This window comes from Astyanax mexicanus, chromosome 14, assembly GCF_023375975.1.
Source record: "Astyanax mexicanus isolate ESR-SI-001 chromosome 14, AstMex3_surface, whole genome shotgun sequence".
NCBI classification, from domain to species: Eukaryota; Metazoa; Chordata; class Actinopteri; order Characiformes; family Acestrorhamphidae; genus Astyanax; species Astyanax mexicanus.
Window position 1 is genome coordinate 1,672,164 of NC_064421.1, and position 14,155 is coordinate 1,686,318.

Below are 14,155 nucleotides of genomic sequence, written 5' to 3' on the forward strand. Positions count from 1 at the left end.
GCACATAACAGAACATAACACAAAAAAAAACACCCAGCATTCAAAAACAGGAAACATCAATCCTCTTAATCACTTCTGCTATTTACGCTCCATAATTGCAGCTTTTTCATTAATCCGTATTTGGGTAATTAATTATCACCTTGCATTTTTCTAAACATGAATATGGATGCATCAGTAATGCATGCAATTGTGTCATGCAGAAATAGATAAAGTCCCTTAAGACCACGGATTCATAACAGTGTGAGGTAAAATACAGTGCGTCTCATATATGAGTATATATAGTCTGTCTGATGCATAGACTGTATATAGCTGGACAGAGCATCGTCTCTCAAAAGGTTTCAGAAAGCTGTAACTCCACCCATCCCCATAGGTTTCAATGGCAAAACAGAACAACTTTCAATCACGTTTTTTTCTAATATACTGTAATTCTACTTCCTTTATTTAAATGCAGCAGCTAGACTAACCTCTGCTTATATTGTCAAATTTTATTTCCCACAGAATTCGGTTTTTAAAACGTTATTCAGCTCAATCCAAAAGGGTGTGGTTATTGTAAAAGGGCTGGTTATGGGCGGGACCAATAACAGACCTTCAGCTCCGCTCCACCCCGCTCTGCAGCCTGTGACCTCGAGGCAGTCCTCAGGGGCGGGGTTATTTAAATGAGTAGGCGGTCTCTCCACAGTATTTCTCCCTCCTCTGGTCTCTACTGCTCAGAATCGGGTTTCAGGATCGCCAACATGGAGGAAGATTTTGGCTTCATTTTCATAGAATGAATGGGAACGGAGACACGGGGTCCATCTTTTTTTACAGTCTCTGGTCTGATGTGAACCAGAGATAGAACCAGACATTTTGACATTTTAAATTAACAGTAAATTTATTAACTCATGTATGAACCTGTATAAACTCAATTAAATTAATAAACATGCTGTAAACGCTATTATTGTCGCAATATAATAGAATTAGCTTCATATTAATTGCAGAGCTGTAATTATTTTAATATTATATTTTTTTTGAGTTTGAGTTTGTTTGACTCAATTAACTCAATTTTACTTATTCCTACTTAAACTGAATTAAATTCGATACCAACCACCCTCAACCAACTAAACCTTAACCAGTCCCAACCAGCCTCAACTAACTCAAATATACTCAAAACCAACCAGCATCATGAAACTCAACTATACTCAGTCACAACCAGCATGAACCAATTCAATTATACTCAGTACCAACCACTCTCAACCAACTAAACCTTAAGCAGTCACAACCAGCCTCAACTAACTCAAATATGCTCAAAACCAACCGGCATCATGAAACTCAACTATACACAGTCACAACCAGCGTGAACCAATTCAATTATACTCAGTACCAACCACTCTCAACCAACTAAACTTTAACCAGTCCCAACCAGCCTCAACTAACTCAACTATACTCAATACCAACCAGCATCATGAAACTCAACTATATTCAGTCACAACCAGAGTGAACCAATTCAATTATACTCAGTACCAACCACTCTCAACCAACTAAACCTTAAGCAGTCCCAACCAGCCTCAACTAACTCAAATATGCTCAAAACCAACCGGCATCATGAAACTCAACTATACATAGTCACAACCAGCGTGAACCAATTCAATTATACTCAGTACCAACCACTCTCAACCAACTAAACTTTAACCAGTCCCAACCAGCCTCAACTAACTCAACTATACTCAATACCAACCAGCATCATGAAACTCAACTATATTCAGTCACAACCAGAGTGAACCAATTCAATTATACTCAGTACCAACCACTCTCAACCAACTAAACCTTAAGCAGTCCCAACCAGCCTCAACTAACTCAAATATGCTCAAAACCAACCGGCATCATGAAACTCAACTATACACAGTCACAACCAGCGTGAACCAGTTCAATTATACTCTAAACCAACCACCCTCAACCAACTAAACCTTAACCAGTCCCACCCAGCCTCAAACAACTCAATTCTTAATTATACTCAATACCAAACACCCTCAACCAACTCAATTATGTTCAAAACCAACCAGCCTCAACTATACTCAACCCTAAACAGCCTCAACCAACTCAACTATACTCAACCCTAAACAGCCTCAACCAACTCAACTATACTCAACCCTAAACAGCCTCAATCAACTCAATTATATTCAAAACCAACCAGCCCCAACTATACTCAAGCCTAAACAGCCTCAACCAACTCAACTATACTGAACCCTAAACAGCCTCAACCAACTCAACTATACTCAACCCTAAGCAGTCTTAATCAACTTAACTTTACTCAATACCAACTATGCTAAATCATCTAAACTTTAATTAGTCCCAACCAGCCTTTACTTACTCAACTACACCCAATCCCAACCAACTCGACTATAGTCAAACCCAACAAGCCTAAACAAACCTCACTATCGTGAGTTTTCGGCGGTGTTCGTGATTGCTGTTTACATAGCACCGGATGCTAATGCTAACAACGCGCTGAAGGAGCTTTATGACAACATCAGCTCGCTTCAGAACAAGCATCCGGACGCGTTCTACGTGGTAGCGGGGGATTTTAACCACGTAGAACTGAAGAACACGCTGCCGAGGTTTTACCAACACGTGAACATTCCAACGCGAGGTAATAACACGCTGGACCGTGTTTACTCCTCTGTGAAAGACGCTTACAAAGCCTTCCCCCGCCCCCACCTCGGGCTATCGGACCACATCTCCATCATGCTGGTCCCCGCATACCACCCCCCACTGCGACACTCAAAACCCACACAGAAAACCATCACTGTGTGGCCCAGTGACGGTGCCGCTGTGCTGCAGGACTGCTTCGGCTGCACAGACTGGCAGGTCTTCAGGGAGGCTGCTGAGTGTGAGGGGGAGCTGGATCTGGAGGAATACACATCTGCTGTTCTCGGGTACATCAGCAAGTGTGTGGAGGATGTCACTACTATCAAGACTGTGACTTGCTACCCGAACCAGAAGCCCTGGCTGAACGCAGAGGTGCGTTCCCTGCTGAAAGCCAGGGATGCTGCCTTCAGATCTGGAGACTCGGATGAACTCAGGAGGGCTAGAAGAGAGCTGACTGCTGGAGTTAAGAGGGCAAAAGCTGCATATGCTCAGAAAATCCAGGGACACTTTTCCTCCCAGGATCCACAGAGCATGTGGAGGGGCATCAAGTGCATCACGGACTACAAATCTAACGTTGCACAAAGCTCCAAAGACCCATCCCTGCTTGAGGCTCTCAACACGTTCTACGCCCGCTTTGAGAACCCTGACACACCCCCCAGCACCAGACTCCCACACTCACCAGGAGAGGAGCCCCTCAGCGTGACACCAGCAGAAGTAAGGAGGACGCTGAGGAGGATTAACCCCGGAAAGCTGCCGGCCCGGACAACATCCCCGGACAGGTGCTAAAAGACTGCGCAGACCAGCTCTCGGACGTCCTGGCCGACATTTTCAACGCGTCCCTCATCCAGGCAGCTGTCCCCACTTGCCCGAAGACCGCCACCATCATCCCGGTCCCCAAGAGCTCCACAGTGACAGGTCTGAATGACTACCGGCCAGTAGCCCTCACTCCGATAGTCACAAAGTGCTTTGAAAGACTGGTTCAGACCCACATCAAAGCCACCATCAACATCACTGTGGATCCACACCAGTATGCATACAGGAAGAACCGATCCACAGAGGATGCCATTTCCTCCGTGGTCCACACTGCCCTCACCCACCTGGAGCAGAAGGATTCCTACATTCGGATGCTCTTTGTGGACTTCACATCTGCTTTCAACACCATGATTCCTCAGACACTGATAACCAAACTCTCCTCACTTGGACTGAGCTCTTCCCTGTGCAACTGGGTCCTAGACTTCCTGACCAACAGGCCGCAGTCTGTGAGGATTCACAACATCTCCTCCCCCACCATAATCCTCAGCACTGGCTCCCCTCAGGGCTGTGTGCTGAGCCCCCTCCTGTTCACACTGCTCACATATGACTGCTCACCTCTCCATCCAGGCTGTCATATTGTGAAGTTTGCGGACGACACGGCAGTGGTTGGATGCATCACAAACAGAGATGAGTCCAGCTACAGGCAGGAGGTGGAACACCTGGAGGATTGGTGCAGAGAAAACAACCTCTGCATCAATGTAAAAAAGACAAAGGAGATGATTGTGGACTTCAGAAGGGGCCAGCATGCCCACCTCCCCCTGCACATTGGAGGATCTGCGGTGGAAGTGGTTGACAGCTACAAGTACTTGGGTGTGCACCTGACCAGCAACCTCACCTGGAGCAACAACACTTCCACTCTGGTCAGGAAGGCACATCAGCGGCTCTACTTCCTCAGGAGGCTGAGACGAGCTGGACTCGGGAGCGCAGTCCTCACCTCCTTCTACAGATGTGTGGTGGAGAGTGTCGTGTGCTCCAGCATCAATGTGTGGCATGGAAGCTGCTCTGCTGCAGACAGGAAAGCTCTGCAGAGGGTGGTGAAGGCTGCACAGAGGATTGTTGGAGTTAGCTTCCCCAGCACCACAGACATTTACACCTCCAGGTGCAGGAAGAGGGCCACCTGCATCAGGAAGGATCCCACCCACCCAGCACACGCACTTTTTGTCCCACTCCCCTCAGGCCGGAGGCTGCGGAGCATTAAGTGCAAAACAACAAGACTCAAACAGCTTCATTCCGGAAGCTGTAAGACTCTTAAACTCCACTTAACAAACACACTGCACTGACACCAAGGACAAATTACTGTTTACTGTTTACCAACATGGTCACTTTACTTGCACTGAGACACTTTATCTCCACTGCTCTAATTCACATTATCATGCTGCTATAGCACACTTGCACTCTGGACTTCATGTTGCTGAACCTTCTACTCTCTATTTATTTTTTTTATTCTTTGGGATATTTATCTATCTATTTTGTATATTCTATTTCTTTTATTGTATTCTTTTTTTATCTATATATCTATTAATAACAGCTCTTTGGGTGTAAAACTGCATCGTGAGATCACAATTTCGTTCCACCTCATGTACCACATGTGATGCGAATGACAATAAAATCTCCTTGAATCCTTGAATCCTTATACCTACCCCAGCCACACTTAACCAACTTAAATATACTCAACCCCAACCAGCCTTTCCCAGCTCAACCATACCCACCCAAACCATGCCCAAACATTTCAACTATACTCAAACCTGACTAGCCTCAACAAACTCAAATATACTGACCACAACGACACTCAACCAACTCAACAGCATTTAACCCAATCCAGCCTAATACAACTCAAATATACTCAATACAATTACGCTAAAACTAAACTTTAATAATTTCCAACCAGCCTTAACTTAATTCACCAATACTCAATCACAACCAGCCTCAACCAACTCAACTATATACAAACTCAATCAGCCTCAACTAACTCAAATACACTCAAATCTAACCAGCCTAATTTTATATCACTATACTCAAGAGCTGTTATTATTTTATTAGAGCTGTTATTATTTTATTAGAGCTGTTATTATTTTATTTTATTTTTGTTCAGGCACCGTAAGGATTGCTGCTAAATTTCGTTGTACATTGTGCAATGACAATAAAAGTATCTTATCTTATCTTATCTTATCAAATCCAACCAGCATCATGCAACTCAATTATACCCACCTCAACCAACACAACTTTATTCAATCACATCCAGCCTCAACAAACGTCAATATATGCACCCAACCACGGTCAACCAACTCAACTATACTCAAACTTAACCAGCATTATGCAACTTAACTATACCCTCCCCAACCACACTTAACCAACTCCACTATTTTCAACCACATCCAGCCTCAACTAACTCAACTATATCCACCCTAACCACACTCAACTAACTTAACTATACTCAAACCCAACCAGCCTCAATTAACTCTGACCATATTTAATCACAACTAGCCTTAATCAACCCTACAATACTCAACCCTAACCAGACTTAAACAACTCAACTATACTCAAACCCAACCAGCATCATACCACTCAATTATACCTACCTCAACCACACTCAACCAACTCAACTATATTTAATCACATCCAGCCTCAACCAACTCCAATATATGCACCCAACCACGGTCAATCAACTCAACTATACTCAAACTTAACCAGCATCATGCAACTTAACTATACCCACCCCAACCACACTTAACCAACTTATCCAGCCTCAACTAACTCAACTATTTTCAATCACATCCAGCCTCATCTAACTCAACTATGTCCACCCTAACCACACTCAACTAACTTAACTATACTCAAACCCAACCAGCCTCATTTAACTCATTTAATCGCAACCAGCCTTAATCAACCCTACTATACTCAACCCTAACCAGACTTAAACAACTCAACTAAACTCAACCCTAAGCAACCACATTTATAACTCACATTCTTACAGAATCTGAGGGCTTTTGATATTTTGAAAGTAATGTGCACATAAATTATTTGACCAAATATTTACTCTCTTTACTCTTTTCATGTGAATTAAGCATTGTAACACAATTACTGACTAAATAAAAAAAAAAATGTTTTTTTTTTTTTGCAAATATTCATTTCCAAGTTTGTCAGATTTCAAATAAAACATATTTAATCGGAATCACCCTAATCCAACTCAACTCTAATCAACCTAAACAAGCCTGGTTGAGTTTGGGTGGGGTTGAGTTGGTTGAGTGATGCTGGGTTGTTCGGGGTTTGAGGTTGATGTTTGAGAAGAGTTGAGGTTGAACGCAGTTGAGTTGGGTGAGGTTGTTCAGTGCTGGGTTACTTGAGGAAAGTTAGGGATAAGGTTGAGGTTAACTAGGTTAAAAGACACTCCGGATTCTAGCAAGGAGGTGTGGAGCTACTTTTAGCTGGATAATGGTGTAAAAAGTGATTTATTCGGGCAAATTATGCGCAGAAGTGGCTATTGTAAAGAGTGCTTGGCAAAGAGCACAAAATATCTGGATCTCTGAACGCTGTGGGAGATCGGAGGTGTGATATTCAAAGAAGGTAAGAACTTTTTATCATATTTTACTACAACAAAAGTCCATTTTACACCAGAGTTCTCCTTTAAGAGGAGAAAGAAATTCAAATAATTAACTCTTGATGAGTTCAGCACAGCTGTTAACTGAAAGCCTGAATTCCAGGTGACTCTACCTCATAAAGAACTGACTGAGAAAATCCAGCAGAGATGTTCAAAACTGATCATCTAAACAAGAGGAGATACTTTTTATATTAAAGTATAATATATATATATATATATATATATATATATATATATATATATATATATATATATATATATATATATATATATATATATATCATATTATATTATATTATATAAAAGGTGGGTTAAGGAAGGTGGGAATGTGGACGGAGCGTTTGAACGTTTTCCAAAGCGCGCGCCTGAACGGAGTGACAGGCAGGGTGTGGAGGAGCGCGAGAGTGAGGGAGCGACTGTCAGCCAATCAGAGAGCTGCTTTACTCCTCCTGCTTGAGACTGCAGAGAGAGAGAGAGAGAGAGAGAGGGAGGCGCTGTCTCCGGTGCTGAACTAGTCGGTAGGAGCAGCTCGGCGGCGGCGCGCGGTGCTCGGTGCTCGGTACTCGGTTGCCCGGTGGTGACGCGACGGATTGCTTGCGTTTTGTTGGAATTGCAGGACGGGGATGCGCGTGCAGCTTTAATTGCAACATTTCCCCGCGCTTTTGTCCCCCTCTCCTTCCCGGGATTGCTTCGGGAGCGCGCGGGTGGAGAGTTTCTACTTTACTTGGATGTTGGATGTTGCATGGCGGGAACGCGCGCGGAGCTGCGCACCACCACTGCTGGATTAGCGCGGTCCGGAGGCAGCGGCGCGCGGAGCTGCCGGCTTCTCGGTGGGCGTGAATGACGGGCATGGTCTCCTGCCGCACGAGGATGGCGCTCTTCATCGTGGAGATAGCTTAGGATCCTCCCTGAAACATCTCGCGCGCTCTGCTCCGACCGGAACTGGGATTTCTCTCAATCGCTCGCTGTGTTGGATCTTTTTGGATTGTTTGCGGCATTGAAGAGTAGTGTATGCGCGTGTGAGTAAGTGTGTATGCGTGAGTGTGTGAGTGTGTATGAGTGTGTGAGTGTGTATGTGCATATGTGCGAGTGTGTGTGCGCGTGATGGATAAGGGCTATGAAGGCTTGGATGTTGCCCCGCCGTCTAGCCCTGCACCAGCTGGGGCAGAGAAGAGCAGCAGAACGGGAGAAAACGACATGTGAGGTGGAGAAGACCCCCAGCCCCTGAGGATCCCACCCATCCGAGGCTGCCATTCCTTCATCGAGGTAAACTTTAACTTGTAATTTTGATAATTTTTTTTTGAGTCTGGAAACTGATCTGGGCTGGGTCTGCTTGTTGGCGTGCTTAGGTGGTCATTTGGGGGACAATATGAGGTCCTGAATGGGAATCTTTGGTGGAAAAGATGGTAGATATCTGTAGAGTATGTTTGTAGAGCCCTGGTGGTACTAATTTGTAAATCAATGTCCTACATTGGACTTTAAGCTCTCAATAACTATTATATCTCTGTTGGAAATAACAAAGGTAGACATCTATAGTATACATAGACATTCCCAGAGCCCTGGTGATATTTAAGGTGGTACTAATTTTGAAATCAGGTTCTAAAGGGCTCTTGAAGGTCTTTATATCTTAACATCTTTGGTGCAAAAGATGGTAGACATCTATAGAATACATTTCTGGTGGAACTAATTGTAAAACAATGTCCTACATTAGACTTTAAGCTCTCAATAACTATGGCATCTCTGGTGGAATTAATAAAGGTAGACGTCTATAGAATACATAGACATTTCCAGAGCCCTGGTGATATTTAAGGTGGTACTAATTGTGAAATCAGGTTCTAAAGGGACTTGAAGGTCTCTATATCTCTTTATCTTAATATCTTTGGTGGAAATGATGGTAGACATCTATAGAATACATAGATGTGACTTAAGGCTTTCAATATCTCAAAATCTCTGGTGCAAATAAAGGTAGACGTCTATAGTGTTTATTTATAGAGCCCTGGTGGTACTAATGGTGGCACTAGAGGTCCGTGTACGAGTGTGTGTGTGAGAAGGTATCAGTGTATAACAGTGTGTATATAGGGCTGGGTTTGCTTGTTGGCATGCATGTGTGTATCCTGGCTAAAGGATGGTGGTTGGTATATGGTGGGTATGAGAAGATACCAGGTCCTAAATGGGACCTGAATTTCTTGATTCTTCAACAGTATCTGTGGTGAAAATGATTGTAGACGTCTATAGAGCAGGTTTATCATTCTGGTGGTACTAATGGTGGCACTAGAGGTCCGTGTTTGAGTTGGTACACATGCGTTAGAAAGTCTATAGGCAGTGTATAGGTCTATTATTTCTTCTGGCTCAACCTGAAAAGCCTTTTTTTAAATACTGAAGACTGATCTGGGCTGGATTTGCTTGTTGACATGCTTGAAGTAGTGCATTTATTTATATGTATTCCTTGGCTGGGGTGGTTTGGGGGCATTTTGGGAATGGTACCAGATCATGAATGGGGGTTAAAGCTCTTAATATATTTTAATATCTCTTAATATCTTGACCATCTTTGGTGGAAACCATGCTTGACTTCTATAGAGTAAATTTAGTTATTTTAGTAATAATATATGTATTTTCTTTTCCCTTCCTCACCTTGGAGTCCATCCATTTTTACCAAATGTTATATGCAATTATGTTCATGCATTTTGGAGATTATATGATATGATGTTCTTCAAGCTCAATAAAACAGCAAACAATAGCAGCAATTGTGCAATTTTATTATTTTATAAAGAGTAGCCTATGCTTTTAGAGTGTAGTGCACTAAAACGGTCAATGGGGTGGCTCCCTTTTTAATTGTATGTACATAAAAGTACCATTATGATGTTTTTGCACTATTGCTGGGGCTTGGGTTGGGTTGGGATTTGTTCTTGAGATGATACAAGGTCTTTAATGGAACATGAAGCTTAATACTAGAACAGACAATGGTTATAAAGGGTTATGAAGAGTTGTACTCTACTACTAATCTGTAGAGAGCAGAACTTGGCATCCAAGGTCTATGTATTTTTTGTCCTGCCTCATTCTAATCATTCTAAAAACCTGCAATCCACACCACACACTTCCCCCTCCATGAATCTCAATTTCTACCAATTGTTTAAAGCATTGGTGTGAATGATCTGCTGAATGGAGCTCCTGGATCACGATGCCTTTAGAACGGGTGTAGACTGGAGCATCTCAGAATAAGAAAAGTCTTGATCCTGGGCGAAGATCCAGGATGTGACTGACTGTGGTTCAGTCATCCAGCCTCCTCCATTCCTCCAACCTGAATATGGTGTAAATGGAGCACTGGTGCAGGCCACGCTGGGTTTGCTCGATTTTTTTTGCTCTTATTTGTTTGTATTTTCCATTGTTTTTTTTCTAGATATAGGCCAATTGTGATGCTGTTGGGAAAGTTTAAAAATCTTTAAAAACCTTGTGTTTGGTTTGGGTTGAGTTGTTTTTAAAGCATATCCTACATTGTGTTCCAACAAAGAGGTCAATGCATTTTGCAATGCATTGAGTAAAATCATAAAAAAAATTGCTTTTATCTCATTTTATTTATAATCTAATGGAAAAGTATGGAAAAGAAGCTGAATAAGTGCAGAAGAAATGGATTAAAATTGATTTGCAAAACTAGCATTGCAACCACATTTGATCATGCAGTAACTTCACGTTTTTTAGAATAAGAAAAACATTGAACAACATTGAAAATCATGCACAAATTGGCACAATTGCATATTAAACTCAGGTGCATCACCTCCTCAGCTGCCTGGTGGTGCTATAATTCAGTTTTTTGTAGCTCCACTCTGTAGAAACCCACAGCTTTGCATAGCTTTGAGTTAAAATGCTGCATTTAGCATCATTTTAAACAGTGCAGACCACCCAGGTGAAGGTCTAATCAGAGGTTTTAGACGTATCAGACGTATCAGATGTGTCAGACGTGCACCATGTCACGTTATAAAAGCATTCCAGCTGTACGCACTCTGCCAAAGGGCTGGTTTAATCACTCCAGGCGAGATTAACACCCTGAACGCTGGCGCTGATCACGCTCACGCCGGCTGTGTGAATCATGTAGGCTGTAGGTGGAGAATATAGAAGCACTTTATCCGTGCAAGATCACACCACACCCACTGGCAGCGAGTGAGCGTGAGCGGGCGAGCGCGAGCGTGAGCGTGAGGCAGGCGGGCACTTGAGCAGAGAATGAAGCTGGTGCTGGAATGACAGAAGCAGCCCTGCAGGGATTATGATTGGATCCACGTGGATCGATGAGGAACATGGAGGTAGAAGAAGTGCTGGATTATTTATGAGGCTCTAATAGAGACGCCCGGCTCCGGCAGGTCCTGGATCTGCTCTGGAGGACTTCAGGAACTGGGCTTCAGGTTCTGGATGAGGTTCTGAGTCTGGAGAAGATCCTGGATCAGAAGCAGAGCAGCAGGAGTTGTGCTGAGAGGGTGTAAACTGATGTGTGTGTGTGTGTGTGAGTGTTTACACCCAGGCTGTGGATGGAGGGACATGTAAGTGCCTCTGTTTGCTTTGGCTGCTGGTTTGGCTCGGCTCTTGTAAGTGTGTGTGTGTGTGTGCACTTGTGTGTGTGTGTGTGTGAGAGTGTTTCTGATCAGCACAAGTGTTTGTGTGTGTGTGTGTGTGTGTGTAAGTGTGTGTGAGAGCAGCGTTTGTAGAGTAGAGCTCTGTTTCTGCCCAGAGACAGCAAGATTACAGCAGCACACTGTTCACTCTGTTCACTGATCACTATTCAGTCTTGGGCCGTTTGGCTGCTAAGCGAGCAGTGAGCAGTGAGGGGTGAGTAGCGAAGAGTGAACAGTGTATAGAGTGAGCATTTCACCCTCCGTCGTGCTTCACTATAGACCGTTTCAGATGAATATTCATGAGCGTAGGAAGTGACGTCGCTGTTCCTAGGACACTTCCGTTTAGCGGTAAACAGCGTTCAAAACAGTGGACGTAACTTTTTTAATTTAACATGAATGCAAACTTCACCTAATCTGAGAGTCTATAGTATATAAATGCACATATAAATGTATAAATAAATATCTATATAAATAAATACGTGCACAAATAATTGTATAGGTAAAAAAATGAATTAATAAATACATTTCTTATTTTATATCTATTTATTCATTTATATGTGCATTTATTTATGTCAACATTTATTTATTTATTAATTTATTTATTTTTGGTGCTCCATAGTAAACACGCCTGCTTTGGTTTTTCACACTGCTGACCTGCCTGCAGTTACAGTGTCCCCTCACAACTCCTCCCTCCTTCTGATCTATAAATCATGCAGAGTACGTGCTGGATAGAGTCTGACTCGCTCCAACCTCACCATACACTATAGTGATGCTTCTCTACTACAGGAACAAATATCCCCAACTTTTACACTGAGAAAGTGATTATATGGGTCCAAACTGCGGTGCGCTTTCACTGCCTCCTTTCAACAAGATACTGATCACATCTGGGAAGCGTTTTAAATCAGAGGAAAAAAAACTTCCCTCTTAAATCCTTATCAAAAGGATCAGTTTTCTGACTTTTTGCTCTGTTTTCGGGAGATTTGTGAAATATGCGCTCTTATTTTGACAGCTGTATAGTTGAAAATAGCGCCACCGGAAGCGTGGAAGGAACAGACACGCGCAGGAGCTTTGTTATTGTTTTCCTCATTAAAACGGTCTATTCACTCTTTACTACCCACTCTACTCTAAGTAATATTCTCACTCACTATTCTTCTTTGTTCACTCTTCAACCTTCAATGTTCACTATTTACATCCCACTGTTTATTCATCACTCTTCTAATACTGATCACACTCACTACTTTTCACTGTTCTGCTGTTCAATAAGCAGTAAGGAGTGAACAGTGAAGAATGTAGAGTATTCGTCGCCACTGATCAGCATTATTCATTCCTCTTATAGTACTATTCACTATTTACTCTTCACTCCTCTGCTGATTAATAAGCAGTAACGAGTGAACAGTAAGGAGTGAATAGTGAAAAATGTTACGTATTCGGTCACCACTGATCAGTTTTACTCCTTTCTATTACTTGTGCAGCTCTTACAGTACTATTCACTAATTACTCTTTACTCTTCACTCTTTGCTGTTCACTACTCACCTTTTACTCTTCACCCTTCTCTATTTTGCTGCACAATTAAAAGAAAGGAGTAAGAGTGAAAATTGAGGAATTCATTGAAGAACATTGAGTAACCAAAGTTCACTCTTACTCAACACTACTTCCCATTTGCTCCTCACTTCTCACTCTATTCCTCTCTATTCAACTATGTACTGTCTCACTATTCTTCAGTTTTCACTTTTTAACCTTCATCGTTCACTTTTTACTCCTCACTGTTTATTAATCACTCTTAATCACAATTCTTATCACGCTCATTATTTTTTACTCTTCTACTGTTTAATGAACAGTAAGGAGTGAACAGTGAAGAATGTAGAGTATCCAGTCACCACTGATCACCACTATTTACCCTTTACTGTTTACTATTTATCCTTTACTCTTTTGGTGCACAAGTAATAGAGAGGAGTAAAACTGAACAATAAGGAATGTTCATTATTTACTCACTACTCACTAGTGGTCAGTGTTTACAGTTCACTCTTAATTCACCACTATTCACAATTTGCTCTTCACTATTAACACTTCACTATTCAACTATGTACTGTTTTTCCGGCTGCTCACTCACTAATCTTCAGTATTCACTAATTCACCCTTAATTGTTCACTATTTACTCCTATTTACTACACTGTTTTTTCATCACTCTTCTAATTCTGATCACATTCATTACTTATCACTCTGTTGCTGTTTAATGAGCAGTAAAGAGTGAACAATTAGGAGTGAACAATGAACAATGTTGAGTATTCGGTCACCACTGATCAGTATTATTTATCCCTCTTACAGTACTGTTCATTATTAGTGTGATTGCAGTAATGCAATCACAGTATTGTTCTTCTTAAGTCTTATTCTTCTTCTTCTTATTATTATTATTCCACCTGTTTTTTGTCCGGTTAACTAGTGCCGCAGTTTTCGAAATATCGACTTCGTTCAAAAGAGAAAACGTGCGTCCATATCGGGAATGGTGGGCTTGTATACAGCT

The 14,155-nt window shown here is 42.2% G+C and overlaps 1 protein-coding gene across 2 annotated transcripts in view; it reads left to right on the forward strand.

The window, feature by feature from the left end:
• Window positions 1-7,549: 7,549 nt before the first annotated feature.
• The window catches only part of lrfn5a (leucine rich repeat and fibronectin type III domain containing 5a), a 130,619-nt gene continuing 124,013 nt past the window's right edge, over window positions 7,550-14,155 (forward strand). For both annotated transcript variants that reach the window (XM_022673323.2, XM_022673322.2), the window contains exon 1: window positions 7,550-8,299. The gene's annotated coding sequence lies outside the window, so the exon portion shown is untranslated. The remainder of the gene's footprint in view (window positions 8,300-14,155) is intronic.